Here is a 23,108-nt window from a genome sequence, read left to right on the forward strand (position 1 = left end):
AGTAATAAATACCATTAGGAATCAATTAACATTACCACAAATTTACAATTACCACTGTTTCTAGAGAAGGGCATTAGGACCTGTCCTTCTTCATTTTTTAAAGCGGCTAAAATGAACAACAAAAAAAAACAAACAAAATTTCAATTGAAACTTGCCAGAAAACGCTGCCAAAACCCTCGAGCCATATTTTGTCCCTCAAAATATATTCGATTGCGCCTTCATCAAACAGCTATAAAGTAGTACGTGTCCATTCATTAGTAAGACTAGGTAACAAGTAGACAAAAAAGCGAAGTGCTAAAGTATGAAATAATTTCAATTTTTTTTTCGAAGAAAAATTACATTCAATGTCATAAAAGGCATTAATTACAAACAGAACTATTTGAATAGGGTCGTTTATTCAAAAAAAGGAAGCCCTCGAGACCTGCAGTTACCCAGAATATTTCTCGCATCTACAAAAAGAACGTCAAATAAGACAAAAAATCAAACTAATTTACATTTTTGTGAAAAACCGGTGTCGAAGCCACTAAGGTCATAACAAATTCATTAAAAAAAAAGATTTTGGGACACCAATCCCTTTTATTCCCTTGACACCCATAATGTCATATTTGACCTGTAATGAAATAACGAGATTAGCTAACAAAAAGAAACATAAAAAGAACAAAATTGCGAAGTTAAAAAGTTTTTTTTTTTTAATTTTGGAAAACGATTGTTTTCAAAGTCATGAAAGCCATCAGCTATTTACTAATATCAGAATATCGGTTCTTCTATTCTTCCACGAAAAGCCAATGAAAGTTATCACTATGCAGGAAATTTCATACGACCGAAACGACAAAGTATAAATGACAGTTAAAATTAAAATTAAAAAATTCAATTGATTTCTTCAAGAAAGAGGCGTCGAGGCCGTTAAAACGATTATGTATATCATTCAGGATTTCAATATGTTCAATTGTGCTTTATTTTTAACGCTAATTATGTGACAAGAGAACTGTCAATAATGTGATAATGTGACAAAATTCGGAAACGTGAAAAACTGGCAAATATCGAAACAAACAAAAATCTGAAATCTTGTAGTATCAAAGCCAGAAAACAATAACTTCAGGCTTAAAACTGCAACCGAGAAGAAATGTTAAATCAGTAGAAAGAAGAAGCATTCTTTTTTTGCAGACACTAAGCTGGAAGTTGAACAAATTAAGAAAAAAATAGAGGAAAACTTAATTAAGCCATTATTTATTGAAAAGTCAATTATTTTTAAAAGAAACGACCATAAACTTTCAAGTTAAAATTTAAATGGATTAGCTTGGAGCTTTTTATTAAGCAAACTGGTTGGACCTATCACTCCTGAGCATTGATTCGATATGTTCTGTTTTTTATTTTTAAAGAAAGGGTCCTTTTTTTTTAAAAAAAAAGACCGACTGATTACAACCCGATTTCTTTGGGTGGTAGCAGTCCAAGAATGGCCCAAAACAAGCCCTGCTATTGCTTATTGTCCGTTAGGAACATTTGATTTTCGAATGTTGCAGATATAGATAATTTGTTAGTTGAAAACTCAAAATAAGTTCTGCATTTTTGATAATCAACGAGTAAAGTTAGCAAAAAAAGGCAAAGTTTTAACTACAGAGCACTCTCAGCGTACTCTGAAGTAGAAATAGCCCCCCTCTGAGTCTACAAAGATTGTATGAGTGTGGTTTGGAGGTGTACTGTCGGCAAACTTAATCAAAACGGACTAAAGTAGCTTATTTCGTGCTGTTTTTGTTGAAAAAGGCTAAATTTTGAAATATTTATCCACATTTTTTGACCAAAAAAATTAAATCAAAACAATGAACAATGCTTGTTCGTCTTCAAAAATAAAATCAACGACACTATTCTTAAAAATTATAACAAATTTTAGCAAAATTGACGAAAATTTAGGCAAAAATTCCGGAAAATGTGAATAAAAACAACGGGAATTCACTCTACTTCTCTGAAGTTCTCAGAAGAAATTCAAAATAAGAAAAGCCGAGAAGATTTTTTATATTTAAAAATAAAATCAACAACAAGTTTTTAAAAAATGTTGACAAATTTTAGCAAAATTGGCGAAATTTTGGTCAAAAATTAGCGAAAATTCCGTAAAATGTGAATAAAAATCAACGGAATTCACACTATTTTCACAAAACTTTAAACCTCGATAACTCCCTGTAGAAAACGAAAATTAAAAAAATCTTTTTAATTCCATATTCTACGCTGGACGAGCTTTCTAATGATACCACTCTCAACTCTCTACGATGAATGTATCGATCGGCGAAAATTCACTGAACAAAAAAAAAAAAAACCCATTTGAGTATATAGTTCCTCCCCCCTCAAGAGGGTCGGAACAATAAAGGTGTCATGTGCAAATTATTTAAAAAAAATTGTACTTCAGAAAATAAACGGTAAAAAAGATAGTTTTTCTTGGGTGTGAAAATACTGAATTATTTGCTAGTGTGACTGTCTTTTCTTTCAAAAAAACTATAATACTAAGCTGTTGGGCGAGAATCTAAAAAATTGTTAGTTTTCTGCTTTTTTGTTTTTCGTAGACGGTTAGAGTGACACACAAATTTTAGGCCACACGAAAGTGGGCTTTCGAATTATCTTCCGGTGATTGAAAATATTTTTGTTTTGAGATATTTGGCTCAATCTGAACAGCAATTTGGTTTATATTGAATTCCATGGTAGTGTACAATATTTATCAACTATGGTAATTTATCCTATACCTTACTTTCTTCACAAGTCACTTTCTTTGTAATCGTACTGCTGCAATTGTATATCCAAAAGAAACATATATCCAAAATAGCTGATTGCCCTATGAGAAAAGATACAAATTATTTTTTTTCAAAGGTCATACAGAAGAATAGCTTACTTTCAGTATGTCAGAATTCGATTGGTTCAGACCAGTTGGTGTTATAATATAAATTGAATTAAACACTAGAGCCAAAAATAATTAACTTGGTTAACAAAACGGTGATTGTCAATACAACAGATCAACAGTTTATGAAACTCATTTCGTCGGCTTTTTTTTATTTTTCACATGTAAAATGTATGTTTTTATTCTCCCCACTTTGGTCAGGTAAGAATAAAAAATACTAGAACTGCACATTGATATGTCTCCCGTTTGTTGCAATCGTTTTGGCGACTTATCATTAAAGGACCAATCTCGACTCTTCTGATTCTGAATTTGTTAAATCTGGCCATAAAGAGCGTGTCAAAATAATTGAGGCAGACCCCTTGATCATATCTGTCGACAATGATTGCAACAGTACTGGATCAACCATCTCCCCTCCGAGCAGTTGAGCACCCAAAAAGCAAAACAGTCTACTATGGAGCCCGCGCCAGCAACATTTCCGCTGATCCCCGAATAGCGGTGATTGACAAGGATTGCATTAGTTTACAGAAAGCTACAGACAACCCCTGCGCTTGGAAGGAACGATTGTCACTTAACACAGCCAACCGCTTGAGTGTTTTCTTGAAGGTTGCCGATATCCCGCCAAGGACTTCAATTGCAAGGGGAACAAATGTGATTCCCATCTTTGCGCAGTTATCGTCGTGGAGACAATATTTTCTTTCATCTGCTGCATCAAGTGCGTATCCTGCATTTGTAGCCGCATTAGTGAAGGAGTTGGATTGCAGCGACGAAGTAACAGTTACATCAAATGCAGCAGGTTTTCCCGCTTTCCATGTAGGGACAAAGATGTCTCCAGGGCGTGACTGGCTTTCTGGATTTAGGTTCTTTTTTTCCACTACTGGTGAGAGATTCGCAGATGAGCAAGCAGACACTAATTTATCTCGAATACGGTCATGTCTTGCAATTGCGTCTCCCCGACCGTGACACGCAATGGCATGATCCCCATAGATGTCAAGAACTCCTGCTTTACAGAACGGGCACTTCCTTTCGGCGTCGTAGACAGGGACACCCAACCTGTACTTTGCACTAATTCTAAACTCATTGGGTACCATATGAAGCCCAAGAGCTGGAATGGGGGGAGCAGACAACCAAGCTCCAGCATGTCGGACAGACAATGAGAGAAGTCGGGCGGATTCTCTCTCACAAGCTAGATTCTCTTTGAGAACATGAAATTTTTCAGTATCAAGAGAATGCTGAATCGTCTTTTGTGAGAGGTTTGAAATGTCCAGTTGTGCTATACTGGAATAAAGATCCTGAAAAACTTGGCAGTTTTTTGGGTTCTCACCGGTTATTTTGGAAACAAGATCTTCAGAGGAGAGAACAGAGCCAACGTATGATGCTTTATACTGGTCTTGGCATTGGCGAACACCCAAACCTGAAAGGGTTATGGGTAGGGTTGCTTGAGTCCAGGATTCTTCTGGAAGAACAGTTCCAAGGATATTCTCAAGTTTTTCGCGCTGTAGGGCATCAAATTCTTTTAGGGATTTAATAACTGGACGTGTGGGCGTTTGACAACGCAAAGAATACACCATTTTGGGGGACCCAATGACGCACTGAGGGTCAACAAGATAGTCCAACTTTTCGAAAAGTACCCCTATTTTCCCTATCCTTTCGTTAAGTTTCATGCAAACAAACTCTGGGGTTCCTAACGCAGCTCCAAGAACCTCAAGGCCCGAAATATCATTTCGTTTTATTCTTGTATCCAGTATGTCTAAATCTACCGTGGACCACAGTTCGCACTTATCGACCCTGATGTGGAGGCCGCGATCAGGTCCGAGCTGGCATAAAAGATCCCAAGATCTAATGAGATCGTCCTCTGAGCCCACCAAGACACCGTCATCTAGATACCAGGAATGCTGTTGAAGCTCTGGCGCAGTTTCCTGAATTTTCTCTATAATGGGCCAGAGCGTCAGAGAGAAAAGCAAAGGGCCTAATGGGTCGCCTTGTTGGATACCGCTTCACTGCTAACAACAAATTTGTCATAGAATAATTGGCTGTGTTGTGAATAACAGGAATTGGCAAAAGCAGCAATGCCTGGCCTTGAATTTGCAACGGCTTTCAGCATTTCACTGCGTTTTATCGAATTGAATGCATTGCAAATGTCAATTTGCAAAATACCCGAGGAACTGGACGAGGTGAGTATTTTTTCATACGAAATCTTAGTCGAATGTATGATGGCTTCCGCTCCTCCCTTCACTCCCACACCCAATTGCAGACCCTGGAAAAGTTCCTTTGCTTCTAAATTTGCTTCCTTTGCTAAACATTTAGCTATTAGCCTTCTCAAGACTTCTCCGACTGCAATAGGGCGAATACCGCCTTTCTTTTTCAGCAAGGCTGATAAAGATGCACTACATAGAGCTTGTGAAACAAATTCGGGAAGTTCCCCACGGCAGCTTATGTTTACAAGCTTAGTCAGTACTCTCAAAGCAACTTGTGACTGATCTGAAGCAGTACACTGTACAGCATGCAGAAGATGTTCGGGAAACATTTTTGAAGGACCAGCTGCTGTAAATCTTGAAAACAAGTTCAGCTGTTCCGAAACATTTTCCTCACTGAATTGATAGACTTGTGATGAAAAATTTTGGACTACAATAGGCTTTTCTTCAGGGGGATGCAATTTTTTCAAAAATATCGAGAGTTGCCTTGTTGACTGGTGCAAAACCATCAGAAGCCAAAACTTTTGCTGCTCTGCCATTTTGGCCCTGGAAACACAAATTTTTTGCACGTTTGATAATCTCTTTGGAGTTTGTATCGTTTGATCGTTTTGATTGTTCCAAAGAGCAAGCTTCGTTCCATAGCCCTCCAAAGTCTCCGCTGTTCCAGCGGTTAATTCTTTCTAGAATTCTTTGGTCGTTGTTCCGCCTGTGTTTTTGCCCGCCTTTGTTACTGGCACGTAAAATGCATTTAGACAATCGGAAGAGTTTTCTCCAGTTTAGTTCTGTATTAGGATCTTCAATGCAATCAGTAATGACGTCAGAGAAAAGCTCTGACCATTTGTACCGTACATTGATAGGGACATAGCGGATAGTCGGGACTTTAGTGTGAAGCAACGTTTTCATATCTGGAAGGTTACCATCTGTTCTAATTCTTTCGGAGTTCAAACCGGTTAATGCTTCGTTTACATAGAGTGCGCTCTCGGCATTAATTAGCAGATCGTCAATTTTGTCTGATAGTTCCTTGGAGATTCTCTTCAACTTACTTAAAGGTTTTTTGAAACACCAATAGGACCATATTGATTTTGAGTTGATCCAAGAGTCGTAATCAGGGCCCCATCCAATGTATCTTACTTTCGTTTTTTCCAAAAGATGTTCTAATACCTGGATCTTATATAATTTGTCGGCTGTGTCAGGAATGAATAAAATAGAGCCAGGTGAAATGTGGAACTTATTTTCTATTGTAAGGTTGGACATCGGTTGAGTTAAACCACTGCTTGGGATGGGATTTACCTCATTCTCGGAACGAATGTCTGTCTTAGGTGAATTTTCAATTGTCAAAGCTTCTTTTGCTCTTAAATTGTACTTCATTTTTGAGCGTGCGAAAAACTGTTTATAAAAAAAAACAATATACTACATCTTCTCTTTATAGACTGCCACAGTACCAAATACTGGAATTATCTCACCGGGGAATCTGCAACTTGAGACTGATAGAGTTGTTCCACTCGGTGGGACTTCGGCCCCCACAGCAACACACTGCTGAGTCGACTTCTTGTAGATAACAGCACTGATTTAAAAAAAATGTGGGGGGGGGTTCAATTTTGGGTGCTAATGATTCATATTTCAAATGTTCTAAGTTCTTGTTTTGCTTGTTGGATCTGAGAGATCAACCGGATGCACGTGCATATTAATTGCTATTAATTGTTGGTGTTATTTTTGCTACTGAGATTTTTTTTAGCTTGTCAAGGATTCAGATATTACCCTTTACAGAAATCCTGCCAAGTTAAAGTGCTAAACTCTTTGAAAATTTCTCCATTTTACATATTGTTAAAGTTAAGAGCTGAAGAGAGAAAACGAGATCTAATGATTTTAGATTTTCTACTTGCTTGCAACTACTTCATTTGGTCAAGTGACGCGCTTTGCTTACCAGCAAGTTAAAGTCAAAAGGTTAATTAAATGAACAATTTGAAAAACTATTGATTCAACAGTGGTCAACAATAAACCAGATTTTAATTTTAAAAAGTATCTGCCTGCAGAAAATCGATTTGCTGATAGATCTGAAACGGTGGTAACAAATTGAGGATTTTTGCGGATCTTTTCCGTTTGTGCCCCCCAGTACGTTATGAACCCCCCAGTTATAGAGCACGTGCCATTACATAGTAAATTATTATGTAAAAATATGGCACGTGCGTCTGGGGGGTGCAAATAATATGCGCTCACTAAGCTGGAGAGGTTGGGGGGTACAAACGGAAAACATCCATTTTTGTTCTCATAAGTGAGACAGAGACACTAGCAGTTTCGTTGATTGTATGTGTGCTTTCCAACATATTTAATTTGAAAAAACTTCTGTAATTGTAACGAAGAGACTGTTAAATACACCGACCAAAAGACCAAGTGTCGATAGGGTCAGTAAAAAAGCAACCAAATCCAATCGGAAAAACCAACTCTTCTCGTTCAGCAGCTGATCTCTTTGAGTAGCTGAAAGAAAATGAAAAATTCTTAATCTGATAAAATGAAAAAAGTCAGCCGGTAAGAAGTCATCAAACAACTTTAACATAAGCAAAGCTTTGCGCCGGTTGAGATAAAAGAAAATTCTCAATTAAAATGCGTTTTAATTGGAGTTGCATCATATGGTCAGGATACTACAGGCAGGAAAATTTAAAAAGAGTAAGACAAATTTAGAGATGATTTGATTGAAAAGGATTGTTTTGATGCGAAGTGGTACCTAGCCGAGACTATCATACAACTAGGCCTCCACTATGTGTCAACATTAATCACAGGGAAAAAGTTTCCAAAAAATCTGGGATGTTTATCTGAGCTAAAAAGTAGGAAAAATAATTGGAAAGATTCTCAAAGAATTTCGTGGTTTCATAGAGCTAAAAGTTGATATCGAATTGATGTTTCGCCGATCTCGTCTTCTCGAAATTGATCAAAGTTGCTTGCCGCTTCTCTGTATCAAAAAAGGACTAGTTCAAACGTCATCACGTCCTTGGAGCAAATCCATGACGAATTTTAAAAACGTTACGCTTTCCAGATAGTGCGATGACGAAGCTGAGTTGTCTATTGCAGAACAAGCAAAGCCGAACAATTTCTAGGCGGACTTTTTTATGACATCGGAAAAAAGCAATTGAAATTTTTAAGGTATCCGACCAGTCAGAACCTCTTCTCTTACAACATAGATTTGATCTGAACAAACAGCAAAGCAAGAATCGGGTTTTAACTTTGCTATATTCTTACTCGAGACAAATCAGTCTCTTCGAACAGATTCTAACATTTTCCTGGCTTTTGTGGCCTGCAGGCTTGTTGTTAAGTGATATATTTTTTTTGTTTGTCATCTTTTCTAATAGTGAGATCTGTAGCAACAAATTAATCATAAAATCAAAACACAGCTACGTTCCCTTATTTGCGAATGCTTCGGAAATATAACACTGAATTGGGTCATTTGCGCAATCATTGATTAGGTCTACAGAACAGATGTTTTAAAATGACCAAACTCTGATTCTCAAAGTTTCAAAATGTTGCTTTTATTTTACAGAACTGAAGTTGAGTCAAATTACATTAGTATTTCAAGGTGTCTAAACTACATGATAAGTTGTCCGTTAATAGAAACGTGATGTAATATTAGTTAAAAAAAATGAAGAAATCAAAATCTACTAAATCTCATTATCTCATTATTTGACATGGATACAACAGAATTGACAAAATTAGCTTCAAAAAGTGTTTTTACATCAATCAAAATCTAGCAAACCTGATTTCAAAGCAAAAAGTTATTCTATTTTTACGCCTCAGTCTGAAATTTTTGTTTTTTTTCTATTCCTATATAAAACCCCCAATTTAGGCAACTCATGTTATTTTTATCTGTTTTTAGTTACACAAATAAGTTCAAAATTAAGACGATAAAAATTGTTTACCTTTTCAAGTGAACCAATTTTTATACCATTTACTTATCTAGATATAACGGATGAGTTATTCTGCTTATAATAAATAACTAACAGTTTTAGTAGCTTATACTAAAATATATGTAAAAACTTAAACACACAACTTAAACTATCTACTGTCAAACCAATTTATCAGATAGTTTTACATTTAACAATTTGGGCCCAAATAAAACATATATGAGTAAGCCATTGAGAAGTAGTTAGGTGTACTGTTGAAAATAAACAATTTTTCTAGTTAAAAACATTACTATCGGTCTTACAACGATAGTAGCGGTGCTTTTCGTGATGAAGAGGTAAAAACAAGATCAAAAAGAAACAAAGAGCTGTCACCAAATATGCATTGATGAAAAAAGCTTTATAATTCAGTTCACATACCTGGCTAGCCCTCAAATTGTACTTAATTAAACTTTGAACTGGTTGAAACACACCTTTTTATATTTTCTATCACATCATGCAGCCATAGCTACCACGTGATCAAGCTTTAAAAGACTATTCAGATAAAATAATTGCTCATTTCTGCTATTCTCTCAAAAATTGTTTGATTTGATAAATCTTGGTTAATATTTAACTGAACGGTACGTTAATTTGTTTGAGAATTTGTTTTGGATAGACTGTTTTGAATTATTCAAAAAATTATAAAATATTGGAAATATTTATTTGGCTTTAACATTTTTTCTACCACTCCCGCGATGAATTTTGATGGTTTGGACTTATGTTTGAAATGATTGTTAAAAAAGATGTGATGACGTCATTAGACTCTTCAGACAATTTTTTAACTCAAGAGGTCAAGTGAAAGCGAGAGTCAAGTTGATTCCTCAAGACGGCTAAATTGCAATATCTTGCATGACTCAAATGTTGCAATAACATGCAATATCTTGCAAAATAATATTAATAGAGATTCTTACAAGATGTGGCAAGGTGGCCGGACAAATTTCACAAATATTGCAAGATAAGGCTGTGTTTTTTTTACATTATAACCCCGCACCCCCTCTCCCCCCCCCCCTCTCCCGCACAATTTTATAACCCCCTCCTAAACTTTATGAGCGCATGAGGAGAAATATCCGTGTCATGATCAACCAATCTTGGTTTAAACAAATTATAATGCAGAACCGATTATTTTGTATTTCAGATTAACTAACTTCACATCAAAAATGCTGATGAAAGTTGCCATCATTGCAGCGTGTCTCGGCATGCTTCTTGCAATCAATCCCAACTACAATCGTCGAGGACAAGACACTTGGAACCCATCACGGCGACAAGCATTGAACATCCTTAGGGGGCGTGGGTACCCCCCAATTCCCGATAGAAGAACAATTGGGGCTGAGTGCTCTGAAAATAAAGAGTGCGATATGGAAGCTGGTGAAATCTGCAACCGATACACGTACAAATGCGATGCGCCATCGTACCTCCGATTCTAACAAGGATAACTCAGAATTTATCACTTTCTAACAAGGATGAGAACTATAACGAATTAGTTTTTAATAACCAGATTTCTACTATTATATACAAAACTGTTGTACAAAGAATACCATAACATAGTTCATCGTTTGGTAGTTTTGAAAATCTAGTCAAATGAGCATATTGTAGCTTTGTTGATGCTCGGTCAATTTAAGCAGACTTTGACTACAGGGAAATTGTCTGTGACCCAAACTGAGGTCTCCGAACGAAAGCAGATATGTCCGGACCGTCCCAGACAAATCATGTCTATAATCAGACCGTTCGAGACTGAACGTACCCGTGCCCAGAATTTCGTGCCCCCAAAACATATAGACATCGACCTGGAACCTCAGCCTGTGTAGAGCCACATAGTACCTACTAAAAACGAATTGTTTTGTTTGATCAATAAAAATTCACCTCTATATGTGTAGTTTTGATACATTATAATTGGTACTTTATTATTAAAGCGGGTAGTATTTAAAATATACACGTAAAAAACCATTTTTAGAATAAAATTGTATGATTTGGTTTCCATGGTTTGCCTTCAAATTTATTCAAAAATGTTTAATAAATGTTTTTGCATGTTTTGACTAATTTTATCACGTAAATTTTTTGTTATATTTCGAGTTTACCAGTTTCTATTTTTACTTAATTTACAACGAAACATTGCAAAGATGTTGATTTGAAAAAAGTGCTGCAAGCCCGGTTTAAGAGAGGTGTACAATGGAGTCCATTTTTTTCAAATCAATAGTTTTGGTCCTTTTCTCGACTCGGGATGCACGACATGTCGCGCACTCCAAGTTAAAAAAGTGTTCTAATTCAGTTAAGAGCTTGCAATAATTTAAACGATGAAAAATAATATTTTGTTGCAGAACATCAGATCAATCTATAAAAATTTAAATCATTTCGAAATTTTTTTGGCGCAACAAGAAACACAGCCCTTGGCTATATGCCTAACCGAAACGTGGCTCAAAGATGACAGCAACATCAAATGTTTATCGATTAGTAGTTACCAGCTGCTTGATACAAGCAACCGGCAAATAGGAAAAGGAGGAGGAATTGCAATATTTGTGAGAGAAGGCGTGGTGAAAACGGTTCTACAGAAATTTTCAAGTAGGAACTGTCAATTGCTAACAATCAAAATTGAACGCAAAAATTACGAAAACGATCTCGTTTCGACTGTTATATACCTCAAACCTAATACAAGTTTATCAGAGTTGTCGAAAACTTTCCAGGAATATTTTGAAAAAAATAACACTCAAGGCAAAACAGATGCATCTAATGTGTGGAGATTTAAATATTGATCACTCAAAAACAAATGCAAAATTTTTTAATTTAGAAAATGTTCTCGGAGGGTATGATCTCAACAATATGTCTCGGACAGGATTCACCAGGGAGACCATTATTTCTCAAACAAGAATTGATTTAGTATATTGCTCAAAGGAAGTGAATGTTGAAGTTCTAAAATCTTCAATAACCGATCACTACACTATTAAAACTGAACTAGGCGAGGAAACGAAAGGAACAGGTTTAAGAATGCAACAGTACTACAGACATTGGGCTATACTAGAAAACAATTCTGTGTTAGAAAAGCTAGTGTTCAAACTGAAACACAAATTACAAGGTTTTCAAGATAATCTTGGTCTCTTGGACTGCGACTCCTCATTTGAAAAATTTCATGAAACTATTTTTGATGAATTAAAACATTATGTGCCAGAGAAGAAATCAAAGACTCTCAGACACAAGTCAAGGATTGATAACTCAATTAAAAACCTTGCAGCAAAAAAGCAAAAATTTTATCAAAGCTACATGCAACAGAAAACAAATGATAATAAAAAGAGATTTAATAAAATTAGGAAATTGCTAAAAAAAAAAGAGTGCTCGAAAAAAGGAGAATATTTTGTCTAGCGCTTTTAGTCAGGAACGCCAAGCGTACTACCAAAACATTCCCCAATACTATCAAATGTTTAGAAAGAGACTCACTAAAAAATAAAAAAAACAAAAGCAACTTTAACGCAGGAAGGGACTGAAAATTTCGACAAATTTTTCACCACCATCAGAAAAACGTTAGCTGATAAACTGGTTACAGGAGGAAAAAACAACACAAAAAACAGAAGCGTCATTAGCATGTTTCTACTCAAAATCAGCGAAAAAGAGCTATCCGTGGCAATCAGAAACCTGAAAAATAAATACAGCTCAGATTTTGACGGACTCAACAATTTTATACTCAAGAAAATACAGTTTGCTATTGTCCCGACTCTTACATATTTGATCAACAAATGTTTTGAAAACAGCGTTTTCCCGAACTGCTTAAAGGAAGCCGTAATTATTCCACTCTATAAAAAAGGAGATCCTAAAGTTGCTGAAAATTACAGACGAATCAGTTTGCTGCCAACAATAGGAAAACTGATTGAGAAATTGGTTCAGAAAAGAATGCTAAATTTTTTGGAAAAATTCAAACTTCTAAACAAAAATCAATTTGGGTTTAGGCCAAAAAAGTGCACTGTTGAAGCCTTAGTATCTTTTATTGAGAGCGTCAGGCAAGATTGGGAGGATGGTATTACAGAAACTAAAGCTGTGTTCATTGATCTCAAAAAGCATTTGATACAGTTAAACATAGTATTCATTTGGACAAACTAAACAACTTGAGATTGAGGGGTCACATGCAAAGTTTTTGAAATCTTATCTGAGCAAAAGGCAGCAATGTGTAAATTCAGGAAATGTATACTCCAATTTTGCGGAAGTCGATTATGGGGTACCACAAGTGTCAGTACTTGGACCACTTAATTTTCTTGTGTATATAAACGACATAGATGATTACTGTAGTCAGAACTGTTTGACCTTATACGCTGACGATACTGTTGTTAAACAAAAAAGGGAATCAACAACTGAAGTTTTCAGCCAATCTTTGAAACTGGTTAGTGATTGCCTCATAAAAACAAACTGACTATGAACTACGAAAATACTTGTTTTATGAGCATGAAAGCCAGATGGAAAAATTCAAAGCAACAATTAAAGATGAAAGAAATAATCCTAACACAGAGATCATCACTGAAATTTTTAGGTATAAAATTGGATGACTGAATTTCGGCGAACATATTAAACAAACAGTGCTCAAAACTGAACAAATTCTCAGGACTTTTTTTACCGGCTCAGATCGATTTTAACAGTTAAATAAATGTTATTATCATACAAAGTTTATGTCCAGCCTGTTGTGAGCTACGGCGTACTAGTCTACGGAACAAGTAACAAAACATTAATTTTGCCACTTGAGTCGAAAATAAAACAAATTACACGAATTATTTTTAATAATTCTAAATCATCCTACATTGTCCTGGAACGCGAATCAAATCACATTTATTCGATTAGAGTCATGCACCTTTTTGAACTGTTGAAAAAATTAGCTCTAATTTTAAGAGCATAATGCCATATTGAATGTCTTAAAAACGTAATTACTAGAAAAGAAATTGAAACATTGCAAGCAAAAAGAATCAAATCAAAGCAACTTAAAACTGCAAACAAAAACAGCAGCCTAAGTCCTAAAAGATTAGGAGTAAGAATACGAAAATTGCTTAACTTCATTTTAAAATTTTATCCTAATTTTGTTTTAGAAGTGCAACATCTGAGTCCAAGAGAACTTAAGTAATTCTTATCTAGTTTCAGGGACAATTTTTCCGTAGACAACTTAGAACTGTTTGCTTTGTTTTATTAATAAAAACTCCATAGATCTCATAAAATTCAGAATAAGGTTTTGAGGTTTCCCCCTATTTTCTCTTAACATTATACGCCACGCATTCACACCTTGCTCATAGTAATGGTACTGGTCATCGCTAGACTAGGAACTTTTGGACCTATTGATGACCTGTCGAGTAGATTTGCTATTTTGGCACATAATTTAAATACCATATATGTTGCAAACAAGTGTACATCCTACTCGAGAACAATTTATTTTTATTAATCCAGCTTTCCAATCGTCGCACACTCAATACCATTAGTGTTTTGAAAAGTTCTGTGTGTGTGTCTGACCAGTTTTCTCTCCTTTCATACAAGTAGCCCCCCGCACATTGAGAACAAACACGAAAAAAATGTTACTAACCTTTTCATTGGTATATTTCACTGATGTAAATTGGTTCCGAAATCTGTGAACTACCGGCCTAATAGTCCGATCAAAACACACATACGTTTGATCAACTGTTTCATTTTTTTTCGAAAAATAACTACTTAGAAACAATTTTTGTTCTTAAAATAGAGAATGTTCTCAAGAGGTTTGTTTTCAGCTAGTTGCAACTGTTATATTGGCGACATAGCCATCTATGTGAGATCTCTTTATAAGAATATCGATCTAACTGGAAAAGATTCTGTGAAAAAAGAAAAATCTCGAATCTGGAAAACAAGATGGTCGAGAAATTTTCAGAAGTACATCTAAAAAATGCGTTGACAGCTGCCAAAGAAGTCTAATATAATCTAATAATATAATATATTAAATTACTAATATAATTTTTGACAAGTTGAGTTTAAGTAAGGACTGCTGAAACGTCGAATTAACTTTTTTTACTCGCGAATAACTTAAATGAGAAACCATAGCCAAAGACGTTATCTTTTACTTTTTTTCATCGTTGAAAAATGGAAATAAAAGGGTTGAAAACTATCATTTAGTTGTATAGCTGATCGAAACTGCACATGTACTCTAAAAAATTGAGCAAACTAAATGGCACTTAAAACTAATTAAAAAAAGCGAAATACTTCTGAAAAATTAGTCCTTGACAAACTTTTTCGGGTTTCTATCCTTGAACGAAAACAGAGTAAGCTTAAATGTCTGCTTCTCTTTCTGTATTTAAAATCAGCTTTGGAATAAAACTTTGGAAGCAAATGATTAAAAAGCAATTGAACTCAGGGACCTCAACCTGTGCCGGAAAAATATGGATGCCGAGTCACATCGTTTTCAATGTAAGAAAAAAATTTGCTGAACCGAAATGGTCAAGACTGGATATGATTGCAGCAAAAAATTGCTGATTAATAGGTCAAAATTAGTTGGGCTTAAATACGTACTTTCTTGCAAACTTCAAACTTTTTTTTTTAATTTTGTGCTGGTCATCCTGTAGTTCGAGCGAAATCTATGTAACTTTATCAGGAATAGGAGTTGACCGAAATCTTATTACTTATTGCTTCAAATTTGAAATTCATCGCGTTTTAGAAATAGTGTTAATGTCTTCTGTCAATTGTTCATGTCATGTTAAATTTATACAGAGAACTGATTTGATTGTGGACTGCGGTTGTCTTAGATATCAACTTATTTCTGGTAACGTAAGAAAGGAACTCTTTTTTGGGTCTCTTTCTTTTCTTTGACGTCTAGACTGCCTTCGGGTTTAGGTGCGGCTCCCTCGTGGGCCTCAGCAATGCACCCTTTCTAGTCATGAAAGAAACTAAAGATTCTCATGAACAAGCTCAGACTTTTTCCCATCCTCCTTTGTGGCGCCTACGCCTACACAAACCAGTTTTTTTTTTGTGCCTTTCCTCTTTTTCTCTCGCTTTTTCTAATTTGCTCCTCGCTCTGTTTGGTTTTTAACAGTTTTGTTTTTCTGTTTCGCCTGCCTCTCCCCTTTTTCGCTCTTTTCGTTTTTTGCCGTCTGCGCTCCTCTTTTCTTGCTCCTATCCCGTTTTTGTCTTAGCTTTTTTGGGTCTCTTTCTTTTCTTTGACGTCTAGACTGCCTTCTGGTTTACGTGCGGCTCCCTCGTGGGCCTCAGCAATGCACCTTTTCTAGTCATCAAAGAAACTAAAGATGCTCATGAACAAGCTAAGACTTTTTCCCCATTCGACTATGTACATAGGGTTTACCTTAATTCTTCAGGTAATTTTACCTGAAATTTTTTTTACCTGAACCGGTTCAGGTAGTTTTGCCTTACCTGAACTTTACCTTAACACACGTTAACGCACCTTAATTTACCTCGTTAGTTTTTACCTGAAATTTAACTGAAAAATTAAGGGGGCACCACCTGAACTTTTACCTTAACATACCTTAACTTACCTTAAAAACACCTTAAATTTTTACCTTAATTTTTAAGGTAAATTTATCTTAACTAAAATAATTTACCTTAAAAGTTCAGGTTAAATTTAAGGTATTTTTAAGGTAAATTACAGGTATTTGTTCAGGTACTTTTACCTTAAATTTTTAGGTAATTTTTGCGCGTTTTTCATGTAAGTTTAGGTAATTTTACCTTAACTGTTCAGGTGTGTTTTTCAGGTAAATTTAAAGTATGTTCAGGTAAAAGTTCAGGTGGTGCCCCCTTAATTTTTCAGGTAATTTTCAGGTAATGTTGAGGTAAGTTAGGGTAAGTTAAGGTAAGGCAAAACTACCTGAACGTTTCAGGTAAGTTAAGGTATTTTTTCAGGTAAATTTACCTGAACTTTATTTAGTGTGTGTCGTTAAAATTTGTTATCATTGTCTGTACAATGATTTCAATGTTAGCGTGCACCGTATTTTTGAATCTCCAGAATAAACTTAATGAAAAACATAAAACTTTTGTCATTGCAGTGAATTTGCTGGATTTCTGCGACATCAGATAATTGCCCTTGTTCAATTTTGTTTGAAAGAGATATTTCATATACTTGTTCGCAGTTTCCGTTGAGTTTTTTTAGATCAGATTCTCAACAAGATTAGCTGGCAAATTCAAGCTTAGTTATTCTTAAACCAAGGTTCTTTCACTTCAATCTCAACTTAATAAAAAGGAATTTTCTTGTTTTTAAAAGACTTCTCTATTCAGTTTCATATTCAAGCTAAAATAAAAACAATGTACCAAGAAACCTAAAAAATAATTGAATTTCCTGGTTCAATAAAAACAATCCTAAAAATTGAATCAATAAAAAATATATATATCTTCACATTTATACATTTTGGATCTCGTTTTAAAATTTTATTTTACACAAAAAAACAAAAACGATGCTTTCAAAATGCCGAAGTAAAACAATTTTTCCGAGCTATGAATATTGAGTCTATTTTTTAAACAAAAGGTTTACTTTTCACTGTTTCCCTTGATATACACTGGAGAACATTTTCAAAAACCCAGCCATTTTATTGTATTTGAACTGAAACTTGTGTGAACGGATACTAATTTCGTGTGACCAATTCTGTTTTTAGCTTGATGTTTCAACAGTCTTCAATTGTTTAACTCCACAATACGAGTATAAAATATGCCAATAAAGCTATGTGGTAATTGTTCCACAACAACCAATGAGGTGATGCTCGACTGGATAATCTTCATGTTGATGTTCTTAAGCCCTAGTGACACCATGTTAGCTTGTTTTCCCAACATGAAAACGTATGAATCACTGTTTGTATCTTTTAATTGTCATATTAATGCTGCTAGAATTGAACGGATAATTAATTGAACATGATTATTCGCCCCTAATAATGCTCAATAGCCCTGATCTTTTACTGGATTTTGTAGCACATGCGAACTAATGAACCCAAAGCATGTGCATTAGAAGAAAAGCAAAAAATTCCCCCGCAAATTTCATCTGAGTAGAAAGGGAGGAATTGAGGCACGTACGCAAGAATGAAACTTTTTTAAGCTAAAAGACTCCCGCTTAACAATAGGAAACCGTTCAATCATGAACTTGTAAGTTGTTTTCAGGCCGCTATCGGCCCAGTCCGAGCTGAGAATAATTTTTAAGTTCTTCTCAGCAAAGTGGGATGACGAAACACATTGCGGAAAAATTGGACTGCATACAACAGTCATCTTCTTTTTCAAAACATAAACTCTCCTGATAAACAATGCTAGTGTAAAATTATATAAAGTTATATTCAGAAATGAATAGGAATAGTTTTTTGTGTTTATCATAACGTCAATTTCTCGATCACAGTAGGCCACAACTTGAGCACCAAACTGCTACAATTAGACACCATGCTCATGATGATTAACTTTTTGAATAGTAAGCGTTTTAATTTGCACTCATCTTTTTTGCTTTCGATTTTTGGCTTGTACCCTTGCCTTTGACTTGTTATGTTTATATAGATGTTTTTATTTGTTATATATCTCATTTGCCAAGTTAGACGCGCATAAAAAAACAGATCCCGTATTGTGTTAATTGTAGCAAGTCGGTCTAAATTGTCAGTATTAAATGCACACTCCAAGCTCAGTATCAAAAGAATGAGCTTAGCTTTTTTTAGTTTCCTATTTGTAAAAAATATTTGTATATCAATCAATCAATCAACTAAAATTGATCAAAAGCATAAACCTATTGTCAGCGCAAGAGCAATCAGCAACTCAACTACAGTTCCAAAAACGTTAAAATCAGATTCTTCTGGCTCCCTTTCAATCATTTTTTGAATGGTTTTATGAACATAATTTTTAAATTAAATGAACGAAAGATTTTAAAAAATTTCTGCGACTAAAGTGAGTACGTGTTAAGAAAAACAGCAAGGCATGTGTTCATACGGCACCTACCAGCATTAGGATGACCCAGTTACTGTAATTACGGCAGTAATATTCGTTTCAAGGGTATATCAAAACCTGATTTCTACCTACTAACTGAAAAAATGCCATTGGATTTTTTGATAAATGAATATTTGAGAAATCCCATAAGACTGTCGTGGTCTAGAGGACTTTTGCACGAAATAAAAACAATGCAAACGAAAAAACCCGGTACATGTTTGATATGTACGGAATAGAACAAACAAAAAACATTTCGAACTCAAACTTGGACCTATGAAAATCAAGCTTCCGAAGGAAGGGAAAACTCAATCTTTTAAGAGGGAGGCAGTGTGATAACCTCTAAGAAGAAAATATATGCCATGCTTAAATATTACGAACTGAAGAAACCATCGAAATATTTCACACGTAATAGGAGCAACAAAATTAGCTTGCAATCAAGAGCAAACCGGATTTGAGAAAACAAAAAAAATAGTCAAATTTTTGATAGTAAATGTCAAGGATTTTGATCTTGACGCGATCCGTCGAGGAATTTTTGTACTTGACTGGATTCTTCCAGCTGATAAAACTGATATCTGTAATTTAACTAACCCGAATTGGTTGGTTAACAGTTGGTTAAACCAAACCGATTAAAGAAACTGTTTAAAATGATCCAAGAAAAAAAGGTTTATTTCCCACTATAGCCCCACCATAAAAATGTAGCCCCCTTATGGTATATTTATCATGATTGGGGGCTACAGGCTATTCAACCACTCAGCTGCGGGGCTATAATGGTAAAGACCCAGATAAGCCATTGATATGACTACAACAAACGGTATTCAATGGGCTCTACTCAAAGCATAAATCATAAAAACGATTGGCTTTTCTCTTAAGAAATAAAATTTTTTCATCTTCCCATCTGTAATAATTTTTCTCTATTTTCATTATTCAAACTCAGTTTTGTCTAACTCTGTAACAACGCAACTGAAAATTTCTTTTACTTAGATCAAATACAAGCTTTGACTATGAGCGTTTGGCTCAATTTAAACACGAGACCCAAAGTGCACCAAAACAAATGCACTGATACCAAACAAATTTGCAAGATTAAATGACCTTGGAGCCCACATATTTTGTCAGCTATTATGGCCAACTCACAATGAATAGAGACCAAAGAAAGCAAACAAAAAGTTCTATATGCGCAGCTGAAATGTCGAGTGCCAAGTAAGGGCAGAAACCAAACTAGACATCTGAAAGTCCACTTTTACCTGTTCTTCTCTACGGAGTTCCGTGGGCTGCAACAACACAATCAGACATGCAACTGCTTGGAGATTTTCAAAAGAAGACCGTTAGATGGATTAACGGTAGCAAAGCGGCGCCTAATGTTTGTCAATTTTAGATTATTGAACATCTTACAACTTCCAATATTTCTGTAGCTAAAAAATTACATTATAAATCAAATGGCGAACAAGCAAAGCTCTTAACCGAACGTAATTGCGAGGGACAATCAGATAACATCTTCAACATTTTGAAAAGACTAACATGAAAAGCAGGAAAGGCTTTTAATACCGAACGACACAATCAGTAAACCAAATTTTGAGAAATTTCAGCTTAAGTTCAATGGGTCCAAAAAACCGATTGCTAATGTTTATTTGGTAATTCGTCAATAAATTCTTTGGTGAACAAAATCTCCGCACGCGGCAAATGTTCTGCAAGTTTTGTTTGTATAGAAACTCGAGCATTTTTTAAAGACGACACGGACTTACTTATCACTGCAGGCAACTGCAAAACGGCAACAACAACAACAACAAAAATTGTTCTTCATGGCCTCTGTAATGCAGCCCTCGGCCTAGAAATTATAGCCCATTAATAATTGCTCTTGAATGAAAATCATATTAATTACGGTAAACGTGTTGGGCCATTTTATGCCGTTTTTTTATTTTTTTTGCGACTTTCTTCGAGAAAGTTCTTTGGTTCCTCAACTGACTTCTTCACGTTTTCGTTCCTCACTTTTGATTAATCTCTATTGTTTTTGTTGTTGTGGCTTGATGTAATGGGCGTCTCCCCCTTCACAATTAGATCCGCCGAAGAGGACGGCAGTTCGGAAAATCGCAGCAGATTTTCCATGTGCACACATTTTTTTCACGATATTCCTCCCGCACTTTCTGATACATGCAAGATTAAATGAACTTGGAAATTTGCAAAATTAAATGACCTTGGAGCCCACCTATCCTTTCAGCTATTATGGCCAACTCACATTGAATAGAGACCAAAGAAAGCAAACAAATAGTTCTATATGCGCAGCTGAAATGTCGATTGCCAATTAAGGGCAGTAACCAAACTAGACATCTGAAAGTCCATTTTTACCTGTTCTTCACTACGGAGTTCCGTGGGTTGCAACAACACAATCAGACATGCAAATGCTTGAAGAGTTTCAAAAGAAGACCGTTAGATGGATTAACGGTAACAAAGCGGCACCTAATGTTTGTCAATTTAGATTATTAAACATCTTACAACTTCCAATGTTTCTGTAGCTGAAAAATTACAGTAAAAATCAAAAGGCGAACAAGCAAGGCTCTTAACCGAACGTACTTGCGAGGGACGATCAGATAACATCTTCAACATTTTGGCAAGACTAACATGAAAAGCAGGAAGGGCTTTTAATACCGAACGACACAATCAGCAAACCAAATTTTGAGAAATGTCAGCTTAAGTTCAATGGGTCCAAAAAACCGATTGCTATTGTTTATTTGGAAATTCGTCAATAAAATCTTTGGTGAAAAAAATCTCTGCACGCGGCAAATGTTCTGCAAGTTTTGTTTGTGCAGAAACTCGAGCTTTTTTTAAAGACGACACGGACTTACTTATCACTGCAGGCAACTGCAAAACCGCAACAACAACAACAACAAAAATTGTTCTTCATGGCATCTGTAATGCAGCCCTAGGCCTAGAAATTATAGACCATTGTTAATTGCTCTTGAATGAAAATTATATTAATTTCGGTAAACGCGTTGGGCCATTTTATGCCGTTTTTTTAATTTTTTGCGCCTTTCTTCGAGAAAGTTCGTTGGTTCCTCAACTGACTTCTTCACGCTTTCGTTCTTCATTTTTGATTAATCTCTATTGTTTTTGTTGTTGTGGCTTGATGTAGTGGGCGTTTCCCCCTTCACAATTAGATCCGCCGAAGAGGACGGCAGATTGGAAAATCGCAGCAGATTTTCCATGTGAACACATTTTTTTCACGATACTCCTCCCGCACTTTCTGATACATGCAAGATTAAATGACCTCGGAAATTTGCAAGAATAAATGACCTTGGAGCCCACATATCTTGTCAGCTATTATGGCCAACTCACATTGAATAGAAACCAAAGAAAGAAAACAAAAAGTTCTATATGCGCAGCTGAAATTTCGAATGCCAAGTAAGGGCAGAAACCAAACTAGACATCTGAAAGTCCAATTTTACCTGTTCTTCTTTACGGATTTCCGTGGGCTGCAACAACACAATCAGACATGCAAATGCTTGGAGGTTTTCAAAAGAAGACCGTTAGATGGATTAACGGTAGCAAAGCGGCGCCTAATGTTTGTCAATTTTAGATTATTGAACATCTTACAACTTCCAATGTTTCTGTAGCTAAAAAATTACATTATAAATCAAATGGCGAACAAGCAAAGCTCTTAACCGAACGTAATTGCGAGGGACAATCAGATAACATCTTCAACATTTTGAAAAGACTAACATGAAAAGTAGGAAGGGCTTTTATTACCGAACGACACAATCAATAAACCAATATTTGAGGAATGTCAGCTTAAGTTCAAGGGGTCCAAAAAACCGATTGCAATGGTTTATTTGGAAATTCGTCGATAAAATCTTTGGTGAACAAAATCTCTGCACGCGGCAAATGTTCTGCAAGTTTTGTTTGTGCAGAAATTCGAGCTTTTTTAAAAGACGACACGGACTTACTTATCACTGCAGGCAACTGCAAAACGGCAACAACAACAACAACAAAAATTGTTCTTCATGGCCTCTGTAATGCAGCCCTCGGCCTAGAAATTATAGCCCATTATTAATTGCTCTTGAACGAAAATCATATTAATTACGGTAAACGTGTTGGGCCATTTTATGCCAATTTTTTCACTTTTTTGGGCCTTTCTTCGAGAAAGTTCTTTGATTTCTCAACTGACTTCTTCACGCTTTTGTTCTTCATTTTTGATTAATCTCTATTGTTTTTGTTGTTGTGGTTTGATGTAGTGGGCGT

At 35.5% G+C, this 23,108-nt stretch overlaps 1 long non-coding RNA gene across 1 annotated transcript in view; it reads right to left on the reverse strand.

The window, feature by feature from the left end:
• Positions 1 to 6,710, reverse strand: part of LOC142353477 (uncharacterized) — an 11,941-nt gene extending 5,231 nt beyond the window's left edge. The window contains exon 1 of the long non-coding RNA XR_012761051.1: positions 6,537 to 6,710. This is a non-coding gene — a long non-coding RNA (uncharacterized LOC142353477). The remainder of the gene's footprint in view (positions 1 to 6,536) is intronic.
• Positions 6,711 to 23,108: the final 16,398 nt, after the last annotated feature.

The sequence above is a fragment of the Convolutriloba macropyga genome, chromosome 14 (assembly GCF_964194025.1).
Source record: "Convolutriloba macropyga chromosome 14, txConMacr16.3, whole genome shotgun sequence".
In the NCBI taxonomy this organism is placed as follows: domain Eukaryota; kingdom Metazoa; phylum Xenacoelomorpha; order Acoela; family Convolutidae; genus Convolutriloba; species Convolutriloba macropyga.